Raw genomic sequence first — 7869 nt, 5'->3', positions numbered from 1 at the left:
GCCAGCCAGACAGAGATGTCACAGATTGCAAACACTAGCAAAGAAATGTCACATTAATCAAAGACCAACAAAGAGTGGCACCACAAAAGATGTCAGCCAGGCAGAGATGTCACAGATTTCAAAGACCAACACAGATGCTACTAATGGGAGATACCAGCCAGCCGGAGATGTTACATATGTCAAATACCAACATAGAGATGCCACTAATGGAAGATACCAGTCAGAGACATAGATGTCAAAGATGTAAGAGACCAACACAGAGATGCTACTAAATAAAAAAATAATTTTTCTTGCTAGGCAGAGATGTTGCAGGTGGCGGGGATAAACATAAAGATGTCACAAGTTATAAAGACTAACACAGAGATGTCACAGATGGTACACACTGACACAGAGGTCACAATGTGTACCGACTGAAATTGAGATGTCTTAAAAGATGGTGCAGACTAACACAGAGGTTTCACAGAACGCACAGACTAACACATGTTTGCCACAGATGACTGAGACTAACACAAATAGGGACTATTTCAAAGAAGTCACAGATGGCACATCCTTGTAAAGGGATGTCCCAAACAGAATATGCTTTCATTGAACTGTCCAAGATAGCTGATCTTGTCACAGACATGCCCAAGGTGGCATATTTTAAAGCAAAGATGACCCAGGTAGCTCATACTGTCACAGAAATGTCACGGTTAACTGATACAGAGATGTCTCACTTTGACTCAGAGCTAACTCTTATAACAAATTATGTAAAGAGATGTCCCTCAAGTTTCAATATGACACCGAGATGTTTCAGTTTGCACCTTTGATACAGAAATTTTCCAGATGGCACAGTCTGGCTCAGAGTTGGCTCAGATGACAAATTTGGACATAGAACCATATGAGCAATCATAGTCTGATAAACAGGGGTCAGAGATAGCTCAAAATTACTCTGATGTATTGGAGATACCAACATCACCAATAGAGATAACAAAAACAGGTATCTGCAGCACAGAGATGTCCAAGTCAGTGTCTGATTTAGAGTTGCAAAGTCTGACTCTAAGATACTTGTAATACATTTAAACACACATATGCTCCAGATAGAAAAATCTGACACAATGATGTCCAATTGTGACTCCGAGTTGTTCAAATAAGCAAAGTCGAACATATATATGTCACCGTTTAATGTGACAGCAAGACAAACCAAATTAAACATTCTGGAGCTAGAAGTCCAACTTATCACCATCTGACAATGTTGTTGGTCAGGAAGCAAAGTCAGACTCAGAAATTTCAAAAGTGTCGATGTCTGATGCATTTCCAAGAAATTGTAAGTGATGTGCCTAAAAAAATCTAGAAACAAAGTCATCCATCGGAAGCATTAATCATAACAAAATTACAAAAGAATTGCAGACCTGCTTTGATTGAGTCTGTACAAAAGGGGTACTGAATAAGTGAAAATTACCGTCCACGCCCCCTAGCACCGGCTTAAGCAGAATTCAACATTTAACATGAACTGGTATTATTTGGAATTATGAAACATCAGAAGATGTGTTCATATGGCGGTCATCATGGAACCTTCAATATTACACGTAAGTGCCATTCCATGAAAAGTGGCATATGGTCCCAATGTAAAGAATGCGTGTTCCCTAAACGAGAAAACGGAACTAAATAAAATGGAATTTTGAAAGAGGATCAGAGGTTATGAAGCCTGCATATCACACATAATACGTCAAAAGACAAATTTAAAAAGCAGGCCACATATCCTAAGAGTAATTCAACAGTATTCAAGTGTGGAAATTTGGAACCACCCAACAAGAAAGTAGCCGAATAGAATGAACTGAATTACCACAAAAACAACAATAATGTCGTGCTGAACGATCTTTAAGGATCCAAAAGTAACATGACAGACTTTATTCTGAAAAGAATATAAACAATATGAATTGAAATTAGCAATGATAATGATAAGCTACTGTTGAATATACTTCTTCTTACAAAAAATGCAATGAAACAAAAACTGCAAATTTTTAAAAAAATATTCATTTTATAAAAGTGCTTATCAGTACTAAGTAATCAAGATCTGTCATAGTAGACGGCAATGATCAACTAATTTAACGGAAAATACAAAGATAATGAAGAAAGAACAAACTTGTGATTGAAAGACAGATAACGGAGACATATTTGTTGCCACGTCTTTGTAGTAGGCGACACAAAAATGAAAAATATCAAGATAGTTCAGTTTTAAGATTACAATGCAGTTTATGTGAAATTCGCAGACCATGGTTCTCTCATTTTTTAAAGTTGTCAAGCAATGTATACCCGTGTACCCCACCAACCCACCAACCCAATATGCCCAGGACACTAGCATTTTTATATTTTCTATATAATGCAAAAGAAAAAAACAAAAACAAAACAAAAAAGCAATAAATAAATATTAAAGTATTTTATGTATAACTTTTTTTTAAAGAATGCGTTTTCATCGATAAATGTGACATTAAAGTAAAAAAAATAATCCTCCCAATATATCAATGTGATATATCCCTGAGAATATGACAGTTCTAAGTTTTTACACTCATACGCTGCCAAAGTAGATTGCTAGTGTCACTTCACATGATGAACTCTTCTTGCTAAAATTTTAGAATATTAAAGGGGGCGTGGACGGTAATTTGCACATGGCAGTAGCGTCCATAAACAGGATCAATCAAATATAATAACTATAAATGGGAAAATACTCATGTTGTTTCTTTCAATTTTTTGTAGAGCGTTTTTTGAAAAGCATAAGAAAAGGCAAAAATACACGTGTATGCTTTTCGAATAGATTGTATTGCCATATTGGTTGCATTCGTTTGTATTTCACTTGCCTTACACGCGCTTTGGGGAATGGAACTTTATTCACTTAATTTCGAGCGAAATGAAAGTTAATGCAGTATTCTTTATGTATCAAGATATACATGTATAGCAAGGCTCTAAATAGACAAAAAGTGATATTTGGAATTTCTGGAAAGCAAATATGTTCGTTAAAAGTATCTCAATTAACACAGTTTTCGAATTGTGCTTATTTCTGATTGTGTTTAAAAAATTTAATTAAATTGCTGTACCTTTGCACTGTACGTTATAAACTTACAGATGGTCACAAACCTACTCACTTTATGTTGTTCTTTTAAAAAATAAAGAAAAGGCAAATGTAAACTGGCGTACAACATAAAATCATATATGTGTTTTTAAATCATGTATGTGTTTTAATTAATTCCTTGAAAATAAAATGAAGAAAGTAAATAATTGCCGGACGACATGTTATATATATATTTTCTGAGATGGTTTTAAATGTCATATCTTTGTCTTTCGTGAACAAAAATATAAAACATTAAGTATGTCTATAAATAGCCTTGAAATGCGTTTCTCTGATTGGCTTAGAAGTTTGTTTATCTTTGTAAAATATATCAGAGTATATTCACTGGTTTTCCTTCTTATCGCCTCAATCAATTTTTCAGTACATATCACATCGTATTATTCACGGAACCTTATTTAAACAACGATCTTGGGACTCAAATAGATTGTTTTAAATAGCTATATGTTCATTATCTTTAATAAACTGTTTCTCTATAACTGACTCACGAAATAGTTTAAATAAATTGAAATCAATGTTTTATTATGTTAATCCGACTAACTTTCGAATTAAATAGTGCATATTTCCCTTAATTTTATTTGTTCTGTTACCAAATAAGAGTTTATCATATTAATATGCAACACAAATTGTGTAAAGTCATGCTTTGCTGATATAAGAATCACTGTCATTTGCTTTATTAATTCCATTTTTCTACCATAATATTTATAAACATTCCTTAAATAAGACGCTTGAACTTTTCCTTTATACGAATTATTCTAGACGATAATCAATTTAAATGCGTTATTTGAAAAGTTACAAATACCTTTTTACTTCTCTCTATTACAATTATAATAAACAAATGTTTTACGATGAAATTAACTCCATCGTGATTAAAAAAAGAAATACATGACATCGTCTACAATCCAAAATTGTATTATAATGAATAATGTTAAAAAAAACATGTCAAAGTTACATCTTAGAAGTAATGTCAAAGATAAAAAGTACAAGAACTAGCAAAGAATAAATAAAAGTATACATTGCTTTATTGCCTACAATTGTACAAGTACTTTTGTCAATAATAGTCTAGTCAATTGCCTTCATTTACATATTTACTCCGTTTTGTAGGAACAAACCAAAGAACTTTTCTAAAGAAGCACACACATTTGTTAGTGTATAAAATACTTTTTATTGTCATATTAGTGTTGTTTTTCTTTGTCCAGCGACCCAAAGGACACAATTGACATTGATTAGATTGGCTGTGGCTATTGTAAATAAGAGAGTATTTTAAATAATTTGGCCGTTGATATACTCGTAGTGGTAACAATTAGGTTTTCACCAGGGCAATTCAATTGAAAATCTTAGTACAAGGATTGTAGTCGCTAAAGGTCAAGACAGTGAAATATATGCATGATTTAATTGCTATGGAAATGTTATTTTTGTACAGAGTGAGTGAAGTGTACTTCTATATTACTTTTACTTTTGACTGTTTTGATTTCTTAAATATTTCGTTAATAAGTTGTTGATTTCTTATAACTTGTGTGTAAGATTATGTTTAGCAACATAATTCTTTGATATATACATGAATAATGTACTTCCGATTATTTAGTCATTAATGCAAGATATTTTTAAATACCCTTGTCATATGTGTGCGTTTCAAACTCTATAAGGATTATTGCTGCACAATTGTTAAAATATTGCGATTATTCTTTCTTTCTTGTCCTTCTTTCTCTCTCTTCTTCAATCTCATTTAAAACGAGATTTAATTAGGGGAGTTCTCATTTCCAAAAAATGAAATCATTCCGTTGCGTAAGGACAATGAACGAACTGTTAAGTTTGCAAAAGGTTACCAATTTGAATTAAAAAAAAAACTTGAAATATCAATATATAGAGCGACTTTTATGTCAATTTGTAATTAAATTTGACATAACATTTTTTCCCCGGATAAACCAGACAAATGGGACTTGAGATGTGGAGTATACATGATTATAATTTAGATATTTAGTGAAATAATGCTCATATCTCACATTTCTAACCACAATTTCTTAAACGAATTTGATATATTGTGAGTAGTGAACTTTTAGTACGCATCATGGGAATTCAGTTCAGATTTTACTTCATATTATTCACACTTGCAATGTGTTGTACCCCGTGTTCTTCTTACCGAGTGTATATTTGTGTATGTTTCCTAGTTTATAAAGATTTATAGCACCATCGTATGTCCAGACAAATTTAGGATGACCTCCATCTAAGAAATGTAATGTTAGGAAATAACATTTTTATGTATCTATCATAATTGAAGTGTAGGGTTTCGAACTGCAGATATTTAAAAAAAAACATTTTTAACATTGAATTCTGCTTCGGATGAACATAGCTTGCCCTTTTACAGTACCAACCATGAACAGGCGGCTCAATCAAACCGAGCCTGCAAAATTTCCTAAGTTATTTTTGAAGTTTTAAGGGATTTCTTTCCTGTCTATTTTGTTAATAAATTCAGTGAACCCGAGTAAATCAACTTGATGACCGATGCTTTAATGTATCATTTTGTATTTGTAAATATTTATACTCTGATAAAAAATTTTTTTTATTTCTTTGAAAAGATTAACAATGCTTTTTGGTAGCATTTTATTTCAAACGGGAAGACAATTTTTTTATTTAGTTTTCCGACAAGTAATTTTATTTTTCAAACTTACTCGTCTTCATTCTCTGTTTATTTTTTTTGTCCGAGTGTGTTCCTACCTCGATTTCAACAACCGATGACCGTGTTCTTAAAGAATGAAAAAAGAATAAAAATTAACAGAACATTTACATGTTGTTTCTTATTGAAGAATTAGCCTTGTGTCAATATTCAATATGTTCTTAATTATTGTGTTCAAGGAACGTGTTATTAGCTTCAATAAAAGTATTGATTAAAGAACAGTTGGATGAATGTATGTCATATGTACTTTACAGTTTGTTTTAGAAATGTGACTTTCAAAAAAGTTATTGTTAAGCATCTAGTAGATACGTATCATTTCCATAAATAATGAAATGCTAGAAATGTATTAACAACAAAACATAAAAAAATAAGTATGTAAAAATAAAAAAAAATAAAAACCAAGGCAAAGAACGAGAGATAGAAAATAAGACAGATGGAAAAGAGTAAGTGCGTTAAAATCATGGCATTTTGCACGGTTATTGGCTGCTCAAAGCAAATGTGACATTGCTAACGGATAACATGTTGTCAGGTCAAATAAATTTACGGAGGAGTAGAACTATTAATTCAGGCAAGTTGAAAGTCTAATTCCAGGGTGTCACTGATTTAGCTTTCTTGTTATAAGATAGAATTATCATTATTATAGTAAACATAGACTGCTCGTTTCTACTGCGATTTTATTGGCTGCATTATTGTTTGGGGTTACATTTTGCAAACATTTCAGATTGCAAAAAAGATGGGTTTTTTTATATGATGTAACTTTTTTCAAACTTAATGTTAATATTTATATTGTGTATGATGTATAATGACAATTTGGAGCTATACATGCGAGGATTAAATCTCGAAACTTTGTATTTGATATTATTTTACTCTTTGGATAAAGATGAAGTAAATATTGTTGGAAAAGTCCTTTAAATAGACAATAATGTAAATCAAAACTGCATGACATTATAACGGAAATGCACTTTAACCAGGGACTCAGTACACAAAGATGACGTGTTTTTCTTAAAGGCACAGCAGTATATTAAACAAGATACTGTTTAAGGAAATGTTTTATTTCTATAAAAGGCCCATTATGTCTCAGAAACACCGTTATTATAGTTTCTCAAAAACATTTAAAAGTGACATTATGCCAATTAAAGCGTAGTACCACATAGTGAATGAACATTTTTTGTAAGAATTAGAATGGGGAAAAACGAGATCAACAAGGAAGGGCGGCGTTCAATGAACGCAAAACACAAATTATGTCAAAATTTAATAAGATTACAAGTGAAGTTGAAAAAAACGGAATCCCTAAAGAACAGTCAAAACAACAAAACTGAAAATTCTGCAGGATCGGTTTCATTGAGCCTGTCCATGGACGGCACTGGAAAGGATAAGTTACTGTTTACGCACCCTAGCACCGGCTTTAGCAGACTGTATCATTTAAAATTTAGAAACATCATCAGATGTGTTCATACGGTGGTTATCATGGATATTATAAACTGATGTGTAAAATTAAACATTTATATCTGGATGTGAATAGAATAAACATCTATTTTACACAAAAGTAAACAAAGCAAATAATACAGATTATTGAATAAATATCCGTATGTAATTTGATTATTTTCATAAAAGCAACAGTGTGATCTTATTGGTTAAAATACAATCATTGTTGAGTGTTACTGTCATTAGGTATTTGCTTTCGACTTAAATGTCAATTAACATGTTTGAGGCAATAACAAAATAGAGAAAAAACTGAATCCCTAAAGAAAGCCCAACACGGCAAAATTGAAGCCTACTTACCAGAAAGTTCATACTTAAAAGTACAATTCCATTAAATAAAGCATATGCTTGTCAATTTGATACACATTTTATTCATTTTTTCTTACAATGCAATTAATCTATTAGCAACAGTAAACCTAAAGAAAATAAATACAAAGGCAAGGCGATGTCCACAGAACGCAGCACCCGACAAAGCAAGCCACAACAGCATGCCACGTGAAGGCAACGAACTGAAAACAGGAGAGGACTCTGGCGCACCGAAAGAAGGGGGTAGGGACATGTGATAAATGTAGGTAAAATTATCAGAATTTAAAGTGGCCGATACGGAATTTAA

Source organism: Ruditapes philippinarum, unplaced genomic scaffold, assembly GCF_026571515.1.
Source record: "Ruditapes philippinarum isolate M1 unplaced genomic scaffold, ASM2657151v2 ctg5888_1_1_1_1, whole genome shotgun sequence".
Lineage (NCBI taxonomy): Eukaryota > Metazoa > Mollusca > Bivalvia > Venerida > Veneridae > Ruditapes > Ruditapes philippinarum.
This window is presented reverse-complemented; position numbering follows the sequence as displayed.